The sequence below is a fragment of the Euleptes europaea genome, chromosome 10, assembly GCF_029931775.1.
Source record: "Euleptes europaea isolate rEulEur1 chromosome 10, rEulEur1.hap1, whole genome shotgun sequence".
Taxonomy (NCBI): Eukaryota; Metazoa; Chordata; class Lepidosauria; order Squamata; family Sphaerodactylidae; genus Euleptes; species Euleptes europaea.
Window position 1 is genome coordinate 17887643 of NC_079321.1, and position 25123 is coordinate 17912765.

Below are 25123 nucleotides of genomic sequence, written 5' to 3' on the forward strand. Positions count from 1 at the left end.
TTTTATACGGTCTTGCTTTATTGGTTGTTTTTATTGGCAATGTTTCTATCAGTTTTGTTTGTATTTGTTCTTATTGATATTATTTGTATTTAAATGGTTTTGACTGTTTTGACTGTCAGCTGCCGCAAGCAGTTCTGCAGAGGTTGCATACGGATTTTCTAAATAAATAAATTGCGAGATACAGAGTATGAGGATGGGGAGCGGTGGCGTGAGGCGGTTCACTGGCCTCGCTGTCATCTGCGAAATGTGGAGTATGAATTAATACGTTGCTGGACCAATGTCCCATGTCCAACTGGGCAATTAGATGATGACCTGTTTCTTATGTCAACTGTGAAATGTGATAGGGCAAGAAAAAATATCGAAGATGAGAGATATTATGGGCAAAAACGCACGGTCGCTTTACGGCCCATTCCTGAGAATGGGGCCGAAGGTGGTTAGGAGGTGGTGTGACCTCGCTGCCGGCGTAAATGCATGTAATCACACGTTTGCACGCATTCACGCCGGCGGAGAGACCAGTCCCGGCGGCGGCCGAGCACCACGGGACTGCACCTCCTCCCCCCACCGGCGTGGCCTCTCCGTGGCTCCGGCAATGGCGTGGGGAGGCCATGCCGGCGCAGGGGGGCATTCCAGGGCGGGCTGGGGGGAGGAGCCACTGGTTAGGTAGCTCCCTATCCCCTTTCGTCCACTTCCGCCGGCGCCGGGAATGGCGGTGCTGCACCTGCTTTTTAGCAGGCGCAGCCTCGCTATTCTCTATGGGGCGAAAGTCCCCGGTTGAACAAAAAAAAAGCCGCAAAACGGCTTTTTTTGTTTAGCGGCATACGGGGAGCGGCTTAGGAAGAGGCGCCGCTGCATCTCTTCCCCGCCGTCCCCGTACGCCTCAGCTCAGGAATGGGCTGTTAGTGTCCTTTATTCCCTGTTTCAGCCAGGATTCAGCCAGGATCGAACGCACGTTCAGCGAAATGCATGCATTCGATCCTGGCTGAAACAGGGAATAAAGGAGGCTAAAGCGTCTGGAATGATACTCTGAGTACAGCCCAAGAGAAAGCCAGGGTCCTGTTGGTCATAAATAACTGTTGCTGCCACTGATGCTTGTAAACAGTGGGCTCGGTCCCAGGAGATATTAACGCACGGTCGCTTTAGCCTCCTTTCTTCCCTGTTCCAGCCAGGATTCAGCCAGGATCGAACACACGAACGTGCGTTCGATCCTGGCTGAATCCTGGCTGGAACAGGGAAGAAAGGAGGCTAAAGCGACCGTGCGTTTCCGCCCATAGTGGAGAAATTATCCCAACTGCTAGAGAAGCCACCGTGAGGTGATTGCTCTGATACCTGTTTAGGTCAAGCTTTTTCTTCTTCCTGTTCTGCTTGTATCACTAAGAGCTATTTGCTGCTTTGTCGTACTGGGTGTGTCGATTCCAAATACTGGAGTTCTGAAAAAACGTACAGGGCGATCGCAGTGCTGATGCTACTAAGCGCCAGAGGTTCATCCTGAAACATTTGAAGAGCGTTCCCATGAGTTCAAGCATTGAATGTTTGATGCACAGGGATCATAGAATAGAATAATAGAATCATTGAGTTGGAAGGGACCACCAGGGTCATCTAGTCCAACCCCCTGCACAATGCAGGAAATTCACAACTATTTGGGGACCCCTGTAGTATCAGATTAATCCAACGCACACATACCTGGGCATAAAAAGAAGAAGAAGAGTTGGTTTTTATATGCCGACTTTCTCTACCACTTAGGGAAGAATCAAACTGGCTTACAATCACCTTCCCTTCCCCTCCCCACAACAGACACCCTGTGGGATAGGTGGGGCTGAGAGACCTGTGGCTAGCCCAAGGTCACCCAGCTGGCTTCATGTGTAGGAGTGGGGAAACAAATCCAGTTCACCAGATTAGCCTCCGCTGCTCATGTGCCATTGAGTCGCAACTGACTCATGGCAACCCTATCATGGTGCATTCCAAGGAAGAGACAAGCAGAGGTGGTTTGCCATTGCCTATCTCTGCACAGCAACCCTCGTCTTCTTTAGCATTCTCCCATCCAAGTACTGACCTGGCCAACCCTGCTTAGTTCCCAAGCTTTGACAAACCTGGGTAAAGCTGGGCTGCTTCCTGGGAGTAAGCCCTATTGAATACAGTGGGACTTATTCTTGTGTAAACTTGCACCAAATTGCTCTGTCCATCCAGTGCTGCTTAAGTACTTTCAGAATATTTCACAGCATTGTGCTGCCTAACATCTCTGAAGTCTCTTTAGGTCACCTAGAAAAGCGTCATAAATATGATGAAGATTAATGTCAGTACAGACTAATTGAAAAGGGCCTGCCTATTAATCAATTATACTGTTCTGTCACTCTTAAAGACATTGCTTTTCACATTCTGTTTGATAAGATGTACTCATTCTTTTTCAGACAGTGATTGTTTAAAAGAAAAAAGGGAGGAAATTCCTAAGGGGGAAAAACACACACACCTTTTACATGGTATCTCACACTGATGGTATAGATAGAACAGACAGCAGAGTGTGTCTTGAAACACTAGATCTTCACTTCACAGAATAAAAGAGGATATTCTATACTGTTTGTTCATTCTTTGTGTGCAGTTCACTTCCAGGGCTTTTGCTGCTTAAGGTAGGAAAGGGGCTTATTTGTATTTCACGGCAGTGAGATTCGGTTTCAAAGTATCAGGCTTCAATACTCTGCTTAAAGGGTAACTTTAAAGTTCCTGTGCGCCAAAGAGGACTGTGTGGTACTTAATTCAGCTTCAAACCAGAATGGTCAGGTGAGGGCCAGAACATTGGGAAAATGACAGTGCAGCAGTGGGGAATTGTTCTTGCAATAAATAAATTACAAGAACAAAAATAAGCACTAATGCTGCACAATAGCAATTATTATAGAAAGCACGGCGTGCTATTGTGCAGCATTAGTGCTTATTTTTGTTCTTGTAATTTATTTATTTGAAAATAGAGTTGTGTTATGAGCCTTGTGCTGTATTGCTAATGTGTTGAGCCAACCCTGATGGCATAGTCTTTGCATTTCAACCTCTAGGTGGTGGCAGGAGATATTCCTGCTATTATAACTGATCTCCAGCCGATAGAGATCAGTCCCCCTGGAGAAAACGGCTGATTTGGCAATTGGACTCCATGGCATTGATGTCCCTCCCCTCCCCAAGCCCTGCCCTCCTTAGGCTCTGCCCCAAAACCCTCCCGCCAGTGGCAAAGAGGGACTTAGCAACCCTATGCAGCGGGGTAGGGTTGCCAACCTCCAGGTGGTAGCTGGAGATCTGCTATTACAACTGATCTCCAAGTGACAGAGATCAGTTCACCTCGAGAAAATGGCCACTTTGGAAGGTGGGCTTGATGGCGTTATATTCCACTGAAGTCCCCCTCCTCCCCAAACTCCACCCTTGTCAGGCTCCACCCCCAAAATCTCCAGGTATTTCCCAACATGGAGCTGGCAACCAGAGTTGTGTTGATGTATACTCCCCAGGACATTGTGGAGTTAAATTGCTAGAGTTTAGGATAAGGGTTGCCAGGACCTTCTGTTCCACTGGTGGGAGCTTTGCAGGAGCCTGGCTGTGGACGTGTGACTCACCAACGTCACTTTCGGGTTTACCCAGAAGTGACATGGACACTCTAGCAGTCTTCGCTGAAACTCTATGGTTTCCATAGAGTTTGGTGGAGATTGCTACAGTGTCTGAGTGACATTGACAGGTTGTGTGTGTGCATGTTGCGCAGTTGGTAGGCAGCTGGTGGATTGGTGGGCTTTTGTCCGTCCCCACTGGGCAACTGGCAAGCCTATTTGGGATAGAATTGCTGGATAAGATATGCCTTCATTGTATCTTATGTGTGGCTTCTGGCTTTAACACGGCAGTAGGTCATGGACACAAGTTATATTAGCAACTGAAAGTATCTGTAACTATCTTAATCCCCCCCCGCCGCCCTTCTGCCAAGGAACTCAGTTTCTCCCCTCCTCCATTTCAGGAAAGTCAGATGAGTAATTGTTAGCTGCCTTGGTGGTTCTTGTGAGGGCAGAAAGGTGAAGTATACATTTTGTAAATATATAAATAGTTCAAGAAAGCTGCTAGGAAGAAAGTAGATTCCTGTGAGGGTCTCTGTCTTTGTGTCTCTGCTTTCCATCACCTGCTGTGTTATCAGTGAACTCGTAAAAGCAGTTCACACCTTCTGGTCTCAGGCGCCAGGCCTGATGGCCCATGTATCTTCCCCCCCCCCGCTGTTCTTCCTGCCAGTACTCCCTCAGGCCGATGCGGCCTTGGAAGTGTGATAACCGCACCAGACTTCCTGGGATCCGTCTGATGTTTTGTATTATGCCAAGCTTGTAACTTCCCATAACAATAAGTGTGAACCCCAGTGCCCCAGTGCCCTGGAGTCAATATATTCTGTAAACCCGTATAGCCCCTCACTTGCAACTTTCTACCTGTGCCTGTCTCATCTCCTGAAGGCTTCAATAAATTGATTGTTTCTGTATCAACGTCTGAGCAACTGATTTGGAGAAGCAAACTCAGAGAGGGGGATCTCTCACATTAAGTTGCAAGTCCTTGCCTCCCGGACTGCAGCTGTACCGCTTTGGACAGTATGTCAGCCGACGAGGACACCACCCCTAACCCCGATGCCCCCAAGGAACCGGACGAGCCGGAGAAGCCGGACCCTAAAGAGGAGGGAGCCAAGCCAAAGAAACCGAAGGGTCGCGCCCCCGACCAAGATCGGGACGGACGTCCCCGGGGGCTTACTTATTGGCTGGACTCTCCCAAGGGCTGGTCGCTCTCGCGGACCGCGGCGAAGGATCGCCGGTTGGCCTTCCCCAGCACGGGACTCGAAGGAGACCCGGCCCGCAAAGAGGCCCTCATGGAGGAAGAACGAAAGCAATGGCAGGAAGACCGCCGGGCTATGCAGGAGCAGATGGAGATCATGCAACGCGTAATGGGTGAGATGGCCACGACCCTAGATGCGCTGAAATTGCAACCTCCAGCCGGTGCTCCCCCAGATGGGGCCCCGGTAGTTCCGCCCGCAACCCCTGCCCCCCCGGCCCGTCGGGACCTGAAAGTCACGTATGACGGGTCGGGAGACCAGTTGACCTTTTTTATGGTCCAAGTAGACATTTTTATGCGGGAACAAGGCCGAACCTTCGTTTCTGAGGAGTCCCGGGTGCAGTACGTGGCTTCCTTACTGCAAGGGGAGGCGGCTGCCTGGATGGTGTTGCAGTATGAACTCCGCTCGCCGGTGCTGCGAACCCTGGACGAGTTCATGGTAGCACTCCGAAACCGTTTTGAGGACCCGACTCTAGGTGAGCGGGCTAAAGCCTCCCTGATGCAACTGCGCCAAGGGACTAAGTCGGTGGCGCAGTATGCAAGTGAGTTCCAGTCACTGGCTAGCCGAATTCTGGACTGGAGTGAGGCTACCTTGGTACAATGTTTCAGGGAGGGTCTCAACCCAGATCTCCAACATTGGGCCTTCATGCAAGGGAACCCCCCGGATGTGGAAGGTTGGGTTCGCCATGCTGCGGACATCGAGAATCGCAAACAACTCCTGAACTTGTCCAAGCAACGGATTGGGCGAGACCCCAGGCCCCGGGGTGACCGTGGCCGGGAACTCCGGCAAGGGGGTGGCGGGGTCCTCTCGGCCGCGGAACGCCGCAAGCGGTTCGAAGCCGGCGTCTGCCTGATCTGCGGGGGAAAGGGTCACTTTGCATCGCAATGCCCCTCTCGCTCAGGCCGTCCGACCCCTCCCCGCCAAACCCAGGCCGAGCCGACGAAACCGGCCGCCGACAGCCAGCCTCGCCGCAGAAGTGGACCACTGGGCCGGCGCTCCGGCGCACCCTCCGCTCTCCACGCGCGCCCCCAGGATGGGGCATCCGACTCTACGGTCCCATCGGGGTCCCGGATTACAAATACCGTCTTTGATTCGGACGGCTCCCCGGAAGCCACCACCCCGTCCCCCTCTTCCAGCGAGGAGGAAGAGTGGGAACAGCCGGCAAAAAACGCCGTCGGTCTGCTGTAGAGGGGGCTCCGCAGCAGACCGTCCCCATCGTTGTGCAAGGAGCTCCACCGATGGTAAGCGCCCAAGAGGACAATGTATTTGTGCGTGTTCATCTGTCCCTACCCAAAGGGGGTCCCCCATTAGAGGTCCCCGCGTTGGTCGACTCGGGGTGTGCCCGCACCATGATAAATGAGGAAACTGCCAAGAAGTTGGGTGTTCGGCGCAAGCGGCTTCCGGGACCCCTCCGTTTTTCCCAAATGGACGGGAGTGACTTTAAACGGGGCCCTGTGACCCACAGAACTGCAGCCGTGATTATGTCCGTGGGGGAACATTGGGAACGGTTGTATTTCACCATCGCCCCTATTGTAACCCCTGTGGTGTTAGGGATGAACTGGTTAAGGGGGCACAATCCCTCCATTGATTGGGTTAAACGGATGCTTTCCTTCCCCGAAAACCCCTGTGGGTTACATGACAAGGAACGGGTACTCGGAACTCCAGCCGCCGCACTGGTAGGGTCCCCCGCCCCAATCTCTCCTCAATTACCCTCTGAATACTCGCAATTTACTGATGTTTTTGATGTTAGAGAGTGCGACGAACTGCCTCCCCACAGAGAAACGGACTGTGCCATCGAGATTGTAGGGGAAGGCAAACTGTCTAAGGGAAAGGTTTACCCCATGAGCCCTAGTGAAAAGACAGTGTTGCGAGACTATCTGGATGTCAATCTGGCGAGGGGCTTCATACGCCCCTCCAAGGCTCCTTATTCAGCCCCAGCTTTCTTTGTAAAGAAGAAGACGGGAGATTTAAGACTGTGTATTGACTTTCGCAGACTGAACGCAGTCACCCAGTCTAATGCTTACCCCCTCCCTCTTATTCCTGACCTTCTAGCACAATTAAAGGAGGGCCGAATCTTCACCAAACTGGACTTGGTAGAAGCCTACCACCGCATTCGCATCAAAGAAGGAGACGAACCCAAAACGGCCTTTTCCAGTTGTTTTGGGATGTTTGAGTACCTGGTCATGCCGTTCGGACTTTCGGGGGCTCCGAGTGTCTTTATGCAATTAATTAATGAGGTTTTGCATGATTTGCTGTTTCGGGGGGTGGTGGTATTTCTCGATGACATCCTCATTTATTCTGAAACCATGGAAGACCATGTGCGCTTAGTGCGAGAGGTGCTCCAGCGGCTGCGGGAGCACAAACTGTATGCTAAGGTGTCCAAATGTGAATTCCACCAACCCTCCATTACATTTCTGGGGTATGTGATCTCCCACCAGGGGTTGGAAATGGACCCCGCCAAGGTCCAGGCAGTGCAGGACTGGGAACCCCCCACTACCCGCCGCCAACTTCAGCAGTTTTTGGGGTTTGCCAATTTTTACCGGAACTTCATTCCTAACTTTGCCCAAGTTGCGCTTCCCCTCACTGCCCTGTTGCGTACCAAGGACAAGGGGGCTAGCGCCGCGCTTCCCTCAGCCCGTTTGCAATGGTCCCCCCAGTGCCAGCGAGCTTTTGAACGTTTGAAGCTACTTTTTTCATCCGAACCCGTTTTGGCTCACCCAGATTGCACCAAGCCTTTTGTGGTGCAAGTGGATGCCTCGGATGTAGCCATGGGCGGGGCCCTATTGCAGAGGGATGAGGGGGGACGGTTGAGACCATGCGCCTACTTCTCCAAGAAGTTTTCCCAGTCTGAAATCAACTGGGCTATTTGGGAGAAGGAGGCAGCAGCGGTCAAACATGCCCTTACCATATGGCGACACTTCTTGGAAGGGGCCGAACTGCCATTCGAAGTGTGTACCGATCACAAGAATCTTGAGGCCCTCAAGGGGGCTAGAAAACTCAATGCCAAACAGGTTCGGTGGGCCCAATTTTTCGCTAAGTTCCGGTTCACTCTCAGACATGTCCCTGGCAAAGAAAATGCCCTAGCCGACGCTTTGTCACGACTTCCCCAGTATCGCAACGATTTCGATCGCCCAGTCGACTCCCTGTTCACTCCCGAGCAGCGAGGGGAAGTTCCTAGCTTAGCCGTCACCACCCGGTCCCAAGCCCGACCACCGGAGACCCCCCCTACACTCAAAGGCATTCCGGAAGCCTTCCAACAGCGACTCCGGGACGCCTCCTTGCAGGAGGAGGAGCATCATCTCCTCCCCACTGGCCTGGAACGTACCAACACTTGGTGGGTGCAAGGGGGGAAACTGTACGTCCCCTCCTCTCTTCGCAAGGAAGTATTGGGACTTGTACATGGTGCCAGGCTAGCGGGTCATTTTGGTTTCATAAAAACGCTTCACCTGGTTCGAAGACAATTCTGGTGGCCCGGTATGAGATCTGATGTAGAGTTGTATGTGCGCAGCTGCCCCACCTGCGCCACAGCCAAGAAACGGATGGGAAAACCCCCAGGGCTTCTCAAACCGCTTGAGAGCCCCTCCCGTCCCTGGGAAGTCATCGCCATGGATTTTATCACCGACCTACCTCCGAGTCGGGGAAAAACGGTTCTTTGGGTTATCACAGACCTCTTTTCCAAACAGGTTCACTTCGTTCCATGTGCAGGCCTTCCTTCAGCCCAGGGCTTAGCTAAACTGTTCATCACACACGTCCTCAGGCTACACTCGATCCCGAGGAAGGTCCTCTCCGACCGGGGGGTCCAGTTTGTTGCCAAATTCTGGCGGGCCTTCCTAAAGTTAATGGGAGTGGAAGAGCAGGGCCTTTCTTCCGCCTATCACCCCCAAACGGATGGTCAAACGGAACGAGTAAATGCGGTGGTAGAATGTTATTTGCGTTGCTATGTAAATTTCCACCAGGACGACTGGGTCGACCTGCTGCCATTTGCCGAATATGCGTATAACAATGCGCCTCATTCCTCTACCGGCTTTAGTCCCTTCCAAGTTATATACGGGACGGATTTCGGCCCTTTCGGTTCTGCCCCCGTCTCGCCAGAGCTCCAGTCTACCCCTGACCTTCAGGAGTGGATTCAGGTGGTTAAATCCACCTGGCCATGGTTGCTCAAAAATCTGGAAAGGGCAAAAAGCAAGTACAAGGAACAAGCAGACAAACACCGGTCTCCGGGATGGGAACTCAAGGTGGGGGAGCAAGTCTATCTGTCCACCAAAAACCTCCGCTCTCTTCGCCCCTGCAAAAAACTGAGCGACCGTTATGTGGGACCTTTCCCCATTACCAGAGTAATCAACGAGGTTACTGTGGAACTGGACCTCCCGAAAACTCTGAAAGGAGTCCATCCAGTCTTTCATATAAGCCTCCTCAAACCCTATGTGGCAGCCCCCCAGTTCCACCCCCCTCCCGCACACGAGATTCCTACCGTAGTAGGAGGGGACACCCATTTGGAAATATCCAAGGTTTTAGACTCCAAGTGGAAGAAAGGGAAACTGTTTTACTTTGTTCGCTGGAAAAACCTTGGCTCCGCTCATGACGAATGGGTGGCCGCACCCCACATGGCGGCTCCTCGCTTAGTCCGGGAATTCCACCTCGCTTATCCCGATAAGCCTCGTCCTCTCGGGGACCCCGGGGGGGGGCCTTAAGGGGGGCAGAATGTGAGGGTCTCTGTCTTTGTGTCTCTGCTTTCCATCACCTGCTGTGTTATCAGTGAACTCGTAAAAGCAGTTCACACCTTCTGGTCTCAGGCGCCAGGCCTGATGGCCCATGTATCTTCCCCCCCCCGCTGTTCTTCCTGCCAGTACTCCCTCAGGCCGATGCGGCCTTGGAAGTGTGATAACCGCACCAGACTTCCTGGGATCCGTCTGATGTTTTGTATTATGCCAAGCTTGTAACTTCCCATAACAATAAGTGTGAACCCCAGTGCCCCAGTGCCCTGGAGTCAATATATTCTGTAAACCCGTATAGCCCCTCACTTGCAACTTTCTACCTGTGCCTGTCTCATCTCCTGAAGGCTTCAATAAATTGATTGTTTCTGTATCAACGTCTGAGCAACTGATTTGGAGAAGCAAACTCAGAGAGGGGGATCTCTCACAATTCCTTTGAAATGTGGTGCTGGAAGAGAGTTTTATGGATAACATGGGCCGTCAAAAAAAAAAATAAGTGGGTTATAGATCAAATCAAGCCTGAACTCTCCCTAGAAATTAAAATGACTAAACTGAGGCTATTGTACTTTGGACACATGAGAAAACATGACTCACTGGAAAAGACAATAATGCTAGGAAAAGTTGACGGCAGCAGCAAAAGAGGAAGATCCAACCTGAGATGGATTGACACAATAAAGGAAGCCTCAGTTTGCAAGATTTTCCTCCTGGGGGTCATTAATTCATAGGATCTCTATGAGTCGGAAGTGACTTGACAGCACTTAACACACTCAGCTGGAGGGAAGGTAGCATGGTATAGCCCGATTTTGTCATATCTCAGAAGCTAAGCAGGGTGAATACTTGGATGGGAGACCACCAAGGGAGACCCTGCAGAGGAAGGCAGTGGCAAACCACCTCTGCTCCTCACTTGTCTTGAAAACCCCCTGCTGGGGTCATTTTAAGTTGTGTGCGACTTGATAGCACTTGCATACCTAGCTAACTAGCTGGATTTTTTACAAGGACAAGATAAATGATGGAAAAGATAATCATATAAGGAATAACTGGGCAAAGAGTTACAAAATCCTATGCAAGGAACATAAAATTTGGAGGGCACGGAAAAAAGTAGAAGGAAATGAACAAGTATAAGATGGGTGATAACTAGCTTAGTAGTGTATTCTCTGTCCCAGACTATTGTGTTAGTGAAAGAGCTGGGTGGTGTGCCTATATTTGCAAAGAGCTGATGTCATGGGGCAGACGCCCAGAGATAATTGCTTTCTTGATTTGGCAGACCAGTGGCTTTTGAAACTTCTTATTCTGTGTACACGCAGGGGAAAAAATTATCTCCTGGAACTACATGATCAATACTGTGGGTGGGATGTTGTATGTTTTAATGTTTCTGTCCCTCCGTGAGTGTAAATAGATATGTACATACGTATGCATAGGAACATTCAAACCGGCAATAACTATCCCAGCTGCAGTGTATGGTCAAACACAGTGGGATGGATCCTGTCTAAATTCTATGCATGGAAGTGCAAGATTCCCGAGTCCCCTCTCCCGCTGCAGCCCAAGATGCACCCCCCAGATACCCCACCCCCAAATGCTGTTCCCAGGGATTGGGAGGACTCGCAGGAGCAGCACGAGGGGTGAGTTGAAGTGCTACCACAGAAAGGGGGGAATTGGTGATAATGATGCTCCCCTTTGCAAGTGCGAATCTTTTCCAGGGATCTAACCCAACAACTGATATGTATGCACATGTTGTATCTATTCTGTGCCCTGATCTGGATGACCCCGGCTAGCCCAAGCTCATCAGATCTTGGAAGCTAAGCAGGGTTGGCCCTGGTTAGTAACTTGGGTGGGAGGCCACCAAGGAAGGCCAGGGTTGCTATGCAAAGGCAGGAAACGGCAACGTACCTCTCTTGCCTTGAAAACCCTACTGGGTCGCCATAAGTTGGCTGAGACTTACGGCACTTTCCTCCACATCTTTTCTGTGTGCCATCACGTCCCCCTTAAGTCTCATTCTTCTTGATCTGTGTTTTGTGTGTGTCGGACACATTACCCCCTCCCTGTCATTTCCAATGCGATTGACAGGAAGCTAGTTTAAAAGGCTGCACTCCTGTGCACGCTTGCTTGGAAGCCAGCTCCTTTCACATTAGCAGAATTTATTTCGGTCTCACTTAAATGTGCTTCTGAACTTGCAGAGCAGTGGCTTGTTCTTAGTTAGCACAGCAGCATGACATCTCTCTGGGCTATTGACCCCTGGAGGGCTGACTGAGCACGTGTTGCTGCTTTGGGCTGGCACTGGCCCAGTGAGTGAAAGGCTGTTTCCCGTGCAAAGTTCTGCTTGCCTCACCAGCTTCACATTGAACTCAAGACTCAGGTTCAAGGTATAAAAAGAGCTAATATCATCCGGTAGCATTTGGGATCTGTGTTCAGCCAGGAACATACTAGGTTGCTTTGGGCAAGCTACAATCTCTTAGGCCTTTTATGCAGGGTTGTTTTCCCGTGGTCAGTCACCCATGCTGACTGCTTTGGGGCTTCCTTTTGTCTATGCATGCCTTTTCTGCTCACCAGAGGTCGCCTTGCTCTTCCCACGCAATTTGCCCACATTTTCCAGATTCTGGCTAAAACAGCATTTGGAAAACATTAAGGGATCCTGCATGGCAGGGGGTTGGACTGGATGGCCCTTGTGGTCTCTTCCAGCCTTGTGTGATTTTGTGATATTGTGATTTTTTTGTGGCCAGAGTTTGGGGAGGGGAGAGACTTCAATGCCATAGAATCCAATTGCCAAAGCGGCCATTTTCTCCAGGTGAACTGATCTCTACTGGCCAGAGATCAGTTGTAATAGCAGGAGATCGTCTGCTATTACCTGGAGGTTGGCAACCCTACATGGGAGGCAAAACCAATCATAAAATGGCTGCTTGCTGGGCAACTAAAAAATGATGGGAGGCTCCAAACCAACTGTTTTGTTATGAAGGGGACACCTATTTCAGAAAGGGTGCTTCCTATAGGCCCAAAGGCAAGCTATCGTAGAATTTCCTGCATTGTGCAGGGGGTTGGACTAGATGACCCTGGTGGTCCCTTCCAACTCTATGATTCTATGAAATACCCTGGTTGAACTGTGACTGTAATCTGTAGTTTATTTAGTGGGCTCACGCAGACGGCTGATTACTCCCAAAGCCAAGCCTTTTCTGCTTGCACCTTTCTTTCCCCTTTGCGGTGTCTAAATGGCAGCAGTACAAAATAAAAGACCTCTTAAAAGACCCTTTTCTTCTTCTCAGCCATTTATTTTCACAAACTTAGCCTGGGGGCAGAGGTGACCTCAGCATACTGACAACTGCTCGCTGTGGCAGCCTGGGATCTGTGATCAGACCGAGAGAGGGGATGCTTGCCATTTGGCCAGCTGCTACGCCTGCTCCTCTCTTCTTTACCCCACATCAGACTGTCCCCGCCTGGTCCCCAATCTCTCCCACCAGAATTGGATGGGGCGGACGTCTAGTAGGAAAGCTCCCCCCCCCCATTTTGAAAACAGCCAAAAGGACATCAGGAATGATGGTGCAGACGTGAATTAGAAGCTGGGCTTGTTGAACCACAAACGGCGAGGCTAGCTGGACCTCCCAGGATTCTCTGGGTTAGGGGAAGGGCTCAATTACCATCACCTTGGATTCTGTTCTGAAAAGTTCAGCGACCATTGAAAATGTGCCGTAATTGTCTTATTTGAAACATGTGTGTTTTAGGACTTCATTCTTTATTTAATTTGCTGCATTCTGCCTCAGTGCAGATATACACGGGGAGAGAAAAATGCATTTTCCCTAGGAACATTCTATTTCAAGCACTGCCTTTTTGGCACATAAGCCCCTGGACTCCCCCCAGTTCCTGTGATGTACATACAGAATGCGCACAGTCAAGAGTCATTTCACACATTATGGGTGTGTTTAAAATGATACATAAACATGGCAGGGAGCCTTGACCCATTACTGCGTGGTGCAGTTTGAAACAACAACAACAACAGCTTACACTAGGGTTGCCAACCTCCAGGTGGTGGCTGGAGATCTCCCGCTGTTACAACTGATCTCCAGATGACAGAGATCAATTCACCTGGAGAAAATGGCTGCTTTGGAGGGTGCACTCTATGGCATTCTACCCTACTGAGGTCCCTCCCTTCCCCAAAAGCTGCCCTCCTCAGGCCCCACCCCTAAAATCTCCAGGCATTTCCCAACCCAGAGCTGGCAACCCTAGCTTACATCCCTCACTTGTTACATTTTTAGGGGAAGCACTGAAAGTACATGCTTAAAAATGTAAAATATGAAATTGCCACTCACGTCACAAATAATTGCCCCCACTGTAACACAGTTCATGCAAACTTTTTCCTTTATTTTGATTAAAATGATCTGTTGAACACATGAACACATGAAGCTGCCTTATACTGAATCAGGCCCTTGGTTCATCAAAGTCAGTATTGTCTACTCCAACCGGCAGCAGCTCTCCAGGGTCTCAGGCAGAGGTCTTTCACATCACCTACCTGCCTAGTCCCTTTAACTGGAGATGCCGGGGATTGAGCCGGGGACCTTTTGCATGCCAAGCAGATCCTCTACCACTTACCCACAGTCCCTCCCCTAAAAGCCAGCGAGTGGGACCAGCACCCCCACCTGTGTGGGCATGCATATGCCCTGGGGAGAGAATCACTGCTGCCCTGGCAGACTTATCCAATCCGCAGTGGGGACCAAAGCTTGCCACTGAAGGGAGTCCCCAATGGTAGTTGGAAAGCAGCCTGGGAGCTCATCTGTCCCATCAGGGCATATATCAGCCCACTGCACGACAGGTGTAGCAGCTACCACTCACAACATCTGCTGAGGTCTTCAGGGTGTCTTCAGAGGCAAAGCATGGCAAGGGAATTCAGGGGGCTCAGCCCAGTAGGGCTTGCTTGTTATGATGCCAGCAGAGGGACCCTAGCAGACGAGCCTTCTGGTGGGCTTTGCAGGTGCAGGTCTGTATAAACTTCAGATACGGAGTGGATTAAAAATAAAGCATTATCAGCGGGTTGCAGTTTGGTCCTCTAGACCATGAAAATCTTCCGCCAAACGTACTTTAACCCTATGCTTTTGTGGCCCAAGTTCTTAGCACAGTAATGGCCTTTCTCGTTATCATCTCTTCTTGTGCTCCGCCCCATGCAAATGATGCCTCCCTAGGCAAGCACTAGGGTTGCCAGTCCCTCTTCACCACCGGCAGGAGGTTTTTGGGGCAGAGCCTGAGGAGGGCGTGGTTTGGGGAGGGGAGGGACTTCCATGCCACACAGTCCAATTGCCAAAGCAGCCATTTTCTCCAGGTGAATTGATCTCCATCGGCTGGAGATCAGTTGTAATAAGCAGGAGATCTCCAGCCACTACCTGGAAGTTAGAATATAATAATACAAATGCCAATGTAACCAATTACTAACAAAAATACAGTACTAATATCCAGCAGATGAACAGGTAATCTGCAACCGGAGCAACCAGAAGCAGTCCACAACGGAGTCCAAAATCACCCAGCTGTGTCCGACAAACTCAGCTTGTGAATGACACGAAAGATGCTGAGCCTTGCATCTGAGCTGTGAATGACAGTGTCTTCTGGTTGCTCCGGTTGCAGATTACCTGTTCATCTGCTGGATATTAATATTGTATTTTTTGTTAATGATTGGTTACATTGGCATTTGTATTATTATATTCTTTATACTGAGCCATTATGCAGTTTTTTGCTTGTTTATTACCTATCGCTCAGCACAGGTTATTTTTTTTTTTCATTAGTGGCTACCTTCGATGTTTTTGCTATCATGCCAATAAATAAGGTTATGGATGGATGGAGCAATGGCTACCTGGAAGTTGGCAACCCTAGCAAGCACAGAAAGCAGATTACTATGGGGAAATCCAGTTCCTAATCTTTTTCTTTTCATATTGCAAAATACTATGAGGATGCCAAATTACAGGCTTTACTATAGTCCTTTTGGTTAACTTTTTTTTTCAGAGCAAGTGGTCAGTGGCTGTGGCTCACGAAAGCTCCTACCCTGCCAAAAATTGTGTTAGTCTTTAAGGTGCTACTGGACTCTTGCTCTTTTCTACTGCTACAGGCAGACTAACACGGCTACTCATCATTATTATTTTTTTTGTGGTGGGGGAAGTGTGTCTGTGTACCTAGTTCTCCGCTGTGATTAAAGTGTTCCCAGCAGAATTGCAGGCTAGGAAACAGGATCCCATCTGCGAGCAATTTAAGAGGAAGTGAGACAATGGAGCCCAGTTGCTGCTGTAGTTTGGATAATCAATACAAATATAGTTAGCACAGTGATTTATCTTGCAGAAACGGGAAGGCCAGACCCCTGAAGACAACACAGTATCATCTAGCCTCACTTTACCAAGGCTAGGCCTTCCACACGTAATGTCAGTGCAGCAAGTCTTCTAAGTAGGGTTGTCAGCTCTGGGCTGGGAAATATCTGGAGATTTTGGGGGTGGAGCCTGGGGAGGGGAAGGTTTGGAGAGGGGAGGGACCTCAGCAGTCATAGAGTCCACCCTCCAAAGCAGCCATTTTTCTCCAGAGGAACTGATCTACATCGGCTGAATGTCAGCTTTAATAGCAGGAGATCTCCAGCTAGTACCTGGAGGTTGGCAACCCTAATTGTGATAGTGGGAGATCTCTGGGTGCCACCTGGAGGTTAGCAACCCTACTAATAAGCCATGGTCCCATGGGTCCCAAAGCAGAATCCCCAAACAAAATGTATTGATTTATTCATTTCTAGTCTACCTTTTTTTTACTGAGGCTTAAAGGGGGATTACAGAATTTAAAAAAAGACACTAAAACCGGAAAACTGGATTACAAAGGTTATAAATTATGATGGAATAAGATGGGTTGCTGACTCCTAGTTGGGAAATTCCTGGATGTGGAGCCTGGGGAGGGCAGTGCTTGGGGAGGTGAGAGTCATCAGCAGGGTATAATGCTATAGAACCCACCCTCCAGAGCAGCCCTTTTCTCCAGGGGAACTGATCTCTCTCATCTGGAGATCAGTTGTAATTCCTGGATCTCCAGGCCCCACCGGGAGGCTGGTGGCAACCCTAGGACAGTAGTACAAAGATAAACAATGCACTCAAAAACACACACACACACACACGGAAACCTGGCTGCAAATTTTCTGTGGATGTTAAAACTACCACGCTATTCTTTCGATAAAAATGCAGTCCTGAACAAAACAAAAGCCACCCAATACCTTTTACTAGGACCAACCATAATAATACCACAGTGAATGTGGAAGCTTTCAGCTTCTCTTCTTAAACAGCCTAGATGTTTAAGAAAGGGGCGGCGGGAGGAGATGAAGTGTTTCAGGCTATGGTCTTAAGTCTTGGATGCATCCTATATAGAACGCAGAGCAGGTGTACAAAACGGTGCTGGTATCAGGCTGTACCTTTTGTCCTTCTGAGAAAATGCCAAATTAAATAAATAAATACAAATATCCAATTAAGCAAACCAAAGCCTGTAGCTGATCAACAGCATTGATGCAGCATAGGTGAGTTAACCCTCGTCAGACTTCTGTCCAATTCTATGTGTACTTCCTTCGTCTATGTTGATTACTCAAAATGACTATGCATGACTTTGGCTCTGCTTGTGGCCATAGCCCAATTAGTAATGCTGACTCAAGCTTAGGGTTGCCAGGTCCCTCTTCACCACCAGCGGGAGATTTGGGGGGGGGGGCGGAGCCTGAGGAGGGCGGGGTTTGGGGAGGGGCTTCAGTGCCATAGAGTTTAATTGCCAAAGCTGCCATTTTTCTCCAGGTGATCTGATCTCTATCGGCTGGAGATCAGATGAATTAGCAGGCGATCTCCGGCTACTACCTGGCAGTTGGCAACCCTACTCAAGCTGCTGCATGGGCCATGGTTGCTTTTGCAGGGCCAGCATTAAATGTGATAGACCGAGATGTTAAGTGCAGTGGTTAGAATTGCCAACCTCCCGGTACTAGCTGGAGATCTCCTGCTAGAACAACTGATCTCCAGCCAGTAGAGATCAGTTCACCTGGAGAAAATGGCTGCTTTGGCAGTTGGACTCTATGGCATTGAAGTCCCTCCCCTCCCCAAACCCCGCCCTCCTCAGGCTCCCCCCACAAGGGACCTGGCAAGCCTAGCAGTGGTGATTGTATTCCATTCTAACACGGCTTTGCTGTTTCAGCAGTCTGTAGTAAAGGAATCCTTAGATTTCACCCAGTTGAAGGGTTTTTGCTGAGGAGAAACACCCACAGAATTTCAAAAACCTTTGTAAGAGAGCAGGAAAATATCCTGGGTGCAGTGAGAGGACCTGCACATACCTGTTTCACTAGTGTGAACCCATCTTAACTGCATTGCTTAGTTCAGCTAGAACAGGGAACGAGATAGAAAACATGTTTGGCCTTACAGTTGCCGGGCCCAGCCAGCAGGAGGCTGGGGGGTTGCCCTTGGCAGTGTTGGCACAACATCAGTTATGGGAAAGCATGGCAGTGACATCAGCCCTCTCTGGGAATTGTCAAAACCCTCTATGGTTTACCATAGAGTTTTGGCCAATGCCTAGAGAGGCATGATTCCATGTCTGGGTTTTCTTAGAAGTGACATCACACCATCACTGCCATTATTTTATTTTATTTTTCTCCCCCACTAGGGGGCTAGCAACCCTATTTGAAAGCCACATCAGAAATATGATTATATCCATTTCAAATGTTCAAACCGATTCACGTCCATGATTGTACCGCAGTTCTTACAACAACCTACTAAGGGTCTTATTGCCCTCATTTTGTAGCTAGGAGGATGAGTGAGCTTGTTCCTAATGAATTAACGGCAGGAGCAAGGTTTGAAGCGAGGGCTTCCTGATTTACAGCTCTGCCTCTGAGCAGTTATGCTGCCCCAGCTTTCTACTCAATCCTCCTATGGGTTGCACCTGATGTGCATACTATCATGTCACCTGTCTCATATATTGGCGCAAGGTCAGAAATGTCAAATTTATTTAATACAGCCCAAGACCAATTAAAATAGAATCAGTACAATAATTCAAACTTCAAGAATATCAATTAACTCGTGGGAAAAACATTAAAAATTGTAGAATCACAGAATTATGCAGTATCTTATAAAACATATAGCTAAAAAGCCTTTGTACGGCTCACCCAAGTTTCCTAATCTTGTAGGCTCAAAGTTATTGCTAAAAAGCCTATATAGGGCTTACTCAAGTTTTCCTAATTTTATAGGCTATCCAACCAAATTTGGTGACCTTAAAAGTGATCACTAGATTCTTATCTGCTAACATCAGTGAGAGGAGAGTCCTTCTATTTTTACCGGGATGGTGGGAAATGATGGGAGTAATCAGAGTTTCCCTAATATGACTATATATCTTACAATAAAAATATATATGCTCTAGGGCAGTGATGGCGAACCTTTTAGAGACCGGGTGCCCAAACTTCAACCCAAAACCCACTTATTTATCACAAAGTGCCAACACGGCAATTTAACCTGAATACTGGGGTTTTAGTTTAGAAAAAACAACTCATACGTTAACATCTTTGGCCTTAAACGAAAAACACAATAACAGAGCTTTCAATGATACAAACAACTTTTTATTGAAAGGCATGCTTTTGAACAATTACTGTGATTTTTGCTGTTGTGTGCATGCTGATAATTTGTCTACCCTTGGCTCATACTTTGTAAGTTTGAGAGCAACACATGCAGCACTCAGGTCATCTGTTAGTCTGTTTCTGGTGTCAGATTTGATATAATTCAAAGCTGGAAACAGCTGCTCACAAGCATAAGATGATCCAAACAAAGTCAGGAAAGCAATCCCAAGTGCTTTCATTGACTTAAAATTATTTGGCAGAGAATTCCACACTTTTAAGGATTTCATTTTCAGAACTAAATGTGCTATCCTTTGTCATCAATAAAATTAAATCATGACAATGACTGACAAACACTGTACATTTTCCCCATCTGCATTCTCAAAACTCTGCAGGGGGGCTTATTGTTGAGTTGTGCATCTGAGTGGCAAATCCAAGGCAAAACCTCCCATTCACAAATGGCCAATAACCCCCCCAAAACCTGGCAGTGCTGTGAGGGGAGGGGAAGGGGGGGAGGAGAAGGGTGCTTTACCTCACACACTGTCCTGCGACCGGCCCTTCCCGGGGCGGCGCAGTGGCCAGCTGGGCGTCGGACAAGCGCTGGCGGGGCGGAAGGCAAAGGGTCGGACTTCCACCCCGCCCGCGCTCGTCCGACGCCCAGCTGGCCGGCGGGCCGCTCAGAAGCTGGCGGCGTGTGTCTCCGCCTCCCCTTGCCTCCCCCTCGCTCGTCCTCCTGTCTCCCGGCCGTTTGTGGGGAGGTCCCTCGCTGTGCTCCTCTCTCGTGCTGGCCGCAGCTCATCTGAGAGAGAGGGAGAGAGCTGTGTGCCGGCAGAGAGGGCTGCCCATGCCGGAGTCGGCACGCGTGCCATAGGTTCGCCAACACGGCTCTAGGGTCTTGATATTTCCATCTCCACATAAGCATGCACACTCTGTAGATGGTAATTTTCTATATCTACCCTCAAGAATTGCTAAAGATGATTGTTATATATATGTTAGTTTTAATTGAGAATTAGAAAAGAATGAAAGGCAATGTTAATTGATTGTATCGAATGTAAGAAAAAATAATAAAAAATCTTTTTTAAAAAAAGAATTGCTGAAGGCAGCGTATCATACCTTAGTAAGGCGCAAGGTCTTTTTATTGGGACAAATGTTTAGCCTTAGTTGATGGATATGTTGCATTATCAAGTATTCATTGTGGGATCACCTATTTTAATACTGACGACCTTGACTAAGTGCTTCCAAAAATCTTGATGTGATCTTAGAAATCTTGTAACTTAGAAAAATTGATCTTTTAGCGTTGATCTGTATTTTTAAGTGTTGACATTTCTCGATGCCATATTTTCAAGTGCCAGCATGAGGGCTAGAAAACTTGCTAGCTGTTTTTTAAGAGACAAGTTTAATATTTTGATAAGGGTACAAATCCAGTAGAAAATGCTCTGTGAAGTCTGATAGAATTGCGTTTTTTATTATTGGTTAATCCAACAACATGTTTAATTGACTTACAAGCTTAATTTTTTTTCCACGGGTAACACATTAGCTGGCAAATAGCCAGCATGGTGTTAAATTTACACCTATTCTATTGACAACTAAATTTAAAGCTCTGTAACCACTGGGGAAAATCAATCCAGCTGGGGGGTGGTATTTAATTGCATATTTCCCTAGATGGCCGCCTTGTGTTGTTATTTTTGTCACAGTGATTTTCTAAAGGCTTTGCTGATTGCTGTCAACATGAAAATCCAAGCAGGAGGATAAGCTTAAACTCTACAGAGCGGCAATTTTAGGATTATTTAGGGGACTGATACATATATCTATCGCTCTCTGCAGTCTTTGGAAAATGGGAAACCACTGCTCTGTGGAACTATTGATCTGACTATCCTGACTCAATGGGGAGTCCTGATACAGGGAACAAAGTCACAACATAAGGATGTGTACTGGCACTGCTGCTTCTCTTTGAGAGGAATGAAATAATAGTTCTTAGCATTTGTATAATGTTTAAGAGTGTTCAGAGTGTGGCACATAATTCTCTGCTTGTAAAAGCCCTATGGAGGTGGAGAATTATAGTCATCCCCATGTTGGGGATGGTTTTGTGTAGTTGCCAGGGCCAGGTTGGGAAATGCCTGGAGATTTTAGGGGTGGGCCTGAGGAGGGTGGGGTTTGGGGAGGGGACTTTAGTGGGGTATAATGCCCTAGAGTCCACCTTCCAAAGCGGCCATATTCTCCAGGTGAACTGATCTCTATCGCTTGGAGATCAGTTGTAATCTGGAGGTCTCCAGCTACCACCTGGAGTTTGACACCAACAAAAATAAACATCTCTGTACTGTTGCCATAGGTTAGGAAATTAGTACAAGAATATGCTGAAATATCTGCAAAAACCGTTTGTATTGGTTTTATTTGTTGTTTGTTTGGTTTTCCAATACAAACTGTTTTTGCAGATATTTCAGCATATTCTTGTACTAATTTCCTAACCACCTGGAGTTTGGCAACCATAGTTTTGAGTGCATGCGTGTGCTGAGACCGAAAAAGAACAGCTTGCTTCAGGTTGCCTGGTGAGTTTATGGCAGGGGCAAGATTCGAATCAAGAACTTATTAATTCTTAGCTGAAAGACCTGAGTTAAAAAGAATGAAACCCACCCCTTTTTCTGCTAGCTCTAATTATGGTAGAGATATGGAACTCTGAAAGGGAGAACTTGGCTAAGGGTAGTACAGGGTCATAATTCATGCCATTCATAACTAAAATTAGGGTGGTACATTTTGGATATTAACTTATCAAAACCCAAACAGAGAATGTTGTGCTCATTAATATAGTTATTATAACTAGTTAGAATTGAAAAATTAATAGGGTTGCCAGGTCCCTCTTCACCACCAGTGGGAGGTTTTTGGGGTGGGGCCTGAGGAGGGTGGGATTTGGGGGAGGAGGGAGGGACTTAAATGCCATAGAGTCTGATCACCAAAATGGCCATTTTCTCCAGGGGAACGGATCTCTATTAGCTGGAGATCGGTTGTAATAGCAGGAGATCTCCTATCACCAACTGGAAGTTGGCAACCCTAAAAATTAATAATCAGTCATATCCTGGCTGTTGTTTTGGTACCTGGCTATCTGGTTTACAGCTCTAGACGGTGAGATGGTGGAGGGAGACGAGAAACTAGATATTTATCAGCAAATATGTAACTGACAGGGACGTTTACTTTGCCTTTGTGGGGTTGAGGATTAAGGGGTTAAACCGAAAGCCTTGTGTAAATAGGTGATTATGGGGATGGATTAAAAGGTGGTGGTGGGGAGAGATGATGCCTCATAGTTGTTCTGGGAAGAGGTTCCCAGTTTAGGGGAAAGTGAGATAGAAGGGACAGAACTGCTTACAACAGCAGGAGGCCTTGCTATAGATCAAGGTTGTTCCGTTTTTGAGATCCAAAGTATTCCAAATGAAGTCTATCTGTTGCATTACTAATTCATGCTACATTTGTTACCAGGTGCAAGCCAAGTCAGCAAAGCTACTGCCAAGCTACTTACTGTCTTTGGTGATTCTTTCTTACGTATATTTATTCCGATTTACTTTTGGTTGATTTACAGCAGAACTGAAAGCAGGATTGATTTGCAGATTTGAAATCTGGTAGAAGTGTTGCATTGCATGGGACTTCAACCCAGGACAAAATTTTGTACGCGCCTGTCAAAATCTCTGTTCCCTTTTTTGGCAGAGGGAGAGCATTTTTGATGTATTTACAATAGGGCTGTCACCCAGTTAAAGAAATCTTAATTTAATTGCACGAGTATGTAATTGATTGATTACCATATTGGGTTGAGACTTGACATACCGTACATTGCAATTAAAACTACAAATGGTTGCTTAAGAATCATATAATTAAATGCAGAAAAAATATTTGTTTTGTGATTATCCAAGTACACGTTGTGTTCCCCACTAGGGCTGTCAAACTCTAAGCAGGGCCTGGAGTTCTCCCAGAATTACAACTTCAGAGATCTCTAGACTTCAGAGATCAGCAAAGACACTAAAAGCCAGAGGCTGGTTGGGAATTGAGAGAAGAACGGGATTGCTGTTGGCTAGCATCCTCTGCTTGAGGCTTCAGAATGGATTTTTAACACTTCAGGCAAAACCTGAAGACAATTTTGAGGAGCTTTGTTTTAAGTTAATATGTGGCAGGAAATATAAATTTAAAATTTGAATTCTGGTAGGGCAAAGTGACCTCACAGGAAGGGGAGGAGTTGGAGGAGCTCACCTTTGACCTGCATGTGACAGCAAAGGATGTGTCATCACATCCTTGTTTAGCTCCCTCCTCAGACATCACGTCCAAATCTCCAGGGATTTCCCAAGCTGCAGTTGGCAACCCTACTGCTATAGCTGCACACATTATTGGGTATTGTGCTACTGTTGTGCTATAGCAATTATCTGCAACTGAAGTTTTCCTGTGTAGATAGGAAGACAGCTATAGCTCCACAACAGCACAATATCCCTCAAGGCAAAGATGCACCCTAGGTGTGAGAGAAAGTGGAATGCTTCTTCTTAAAATGGCACCTGTCATCTTCTATTTTGTGAGTGCTTAAATAATGGGGTTTTTTTGTTTGAAAATCTGGTGTCTGATTAATTTAGGACATTTTTTTAACTAATATGAGGGTTTGTGACTAGGGTTACCAACCTCCAGGTGGTAGCTGGAGATCTCCTGCTACTTCAGCTGATCTCCAGGCAACAGAGATCAGTTCATCTGGAGAAAATGGCCACTTTGGAAGGTGGCTTCTATAGCATTATACCCCATTGAAGTAGAGTTGCCAGTAAGGTTGCCAAGTCCCTCTTAGCCACTGGCAGGAGGTTTTTGGGGCAGAGCCTGAGGAGGGCGGGGTTTGGGGAGGGGAGGGCAATAGAGTCCAATTGCCAAAGCGGCCATTTTCTCCAGGTGAACTGATCTCTATCGGCTGGAGATAAGTTGTAATAGCAGGAGATCTCCAGCTAGTACCTGGTGGTTGGCAACCCTAACTTGCCAGGTACCCCCTGGCAACTGGTGGGGGTGGGGGGTCTTACCAGGCTTAAAAGGAGGCCTAGGCCTCCATGTTGCCGGCATGATAACATAATTTCTGGAAGAGACATCATCACATTGGCAACATTGAGGGAGATGCTCTGGTGTTTGGCCAAAAACTCTATGGCAGAAGCTATTTTTACCATTGACTTTTGTCCAAATACCAGAGCATCTCCCTAGACGTTGCCAACGTGATGACATCACTTCTGGAACTTGGGTACTGCCAAGCATGGATTGGTAAAGCAGACCACAGACCATTGGCTTCTAGCTTCCTTTCTTCCAAACAATGTAATTGGTCTTCTCATTTTTATTAATTGGCTTCTTTTAGATAAAAGAGGAAAACCACACATACTTCGCTCCTAGGGGTTCTTTCCAGGCTCCTTAACGTGCCTTAGAATTTAGGCCGTGTCTTCTGTTGTCTGGAAGGCTTGCAACTTTGCAAAGTTTAACTTTAAAACCTTTTTATTTGACTTGGCTTGCTGCCAAAGTCTGGGTTTTTTTCTCCCCCAGCAGGAAGCAACTGAGGAAGAATAGCAAATTTCAGCCCTTGGGGCTAAATTGGTTTGTCCTTTAAGCCGTGACCTGCGTTAAGCTAATTGATGACTAGCTTTAAATATAATTCCTGATCAATCAGGATCATTGATTTATTTTCTACCTTCTCTCGCTCGTTCCAAGTTCCTAAGCAGTCTGGTTTCTGTCCAAAGAACAGCTAGCCAAAAGATAGCTTTGCTCAATGAAACAGAAAGGATGACTGCCGATTTAAGACAGCACAGTTGGGGTGTCAGGTAGAAAGAGCTGCTAGACTCGGTGGGATTTTGAGTGACTAAAAATGCTTGATGCACGAACCACAAAAGAAGTTCCATTGTCTCCAGATGCCATTGAAAGAAGCTTAGCATAAAGACAGTTTAGGAGAGAGGAGTCCTATTGATTTTGTTTGACCTCCAAACAAGCTGCAGTTGTATGATATTTTCCCCGTTGAGGGTGATTCAGGGGGCGCCGAAGATTTCGCTT

General features: G+C 47.7%; 1 protein-coding gene across 2 annotated transcripts in view; it reads left to right on the forward strand.

The window, feature by feature from the left end:
• FGF18 (fibroblast growth factor 18) overlaps nucleotides 1-25123 on the forward strand; it is a 115742-nt gene that overhangs the window by 54860 nt on the left and 35759 nt on the right. The gene's annotated exons all lie outside the window — the stretch shown is intronic.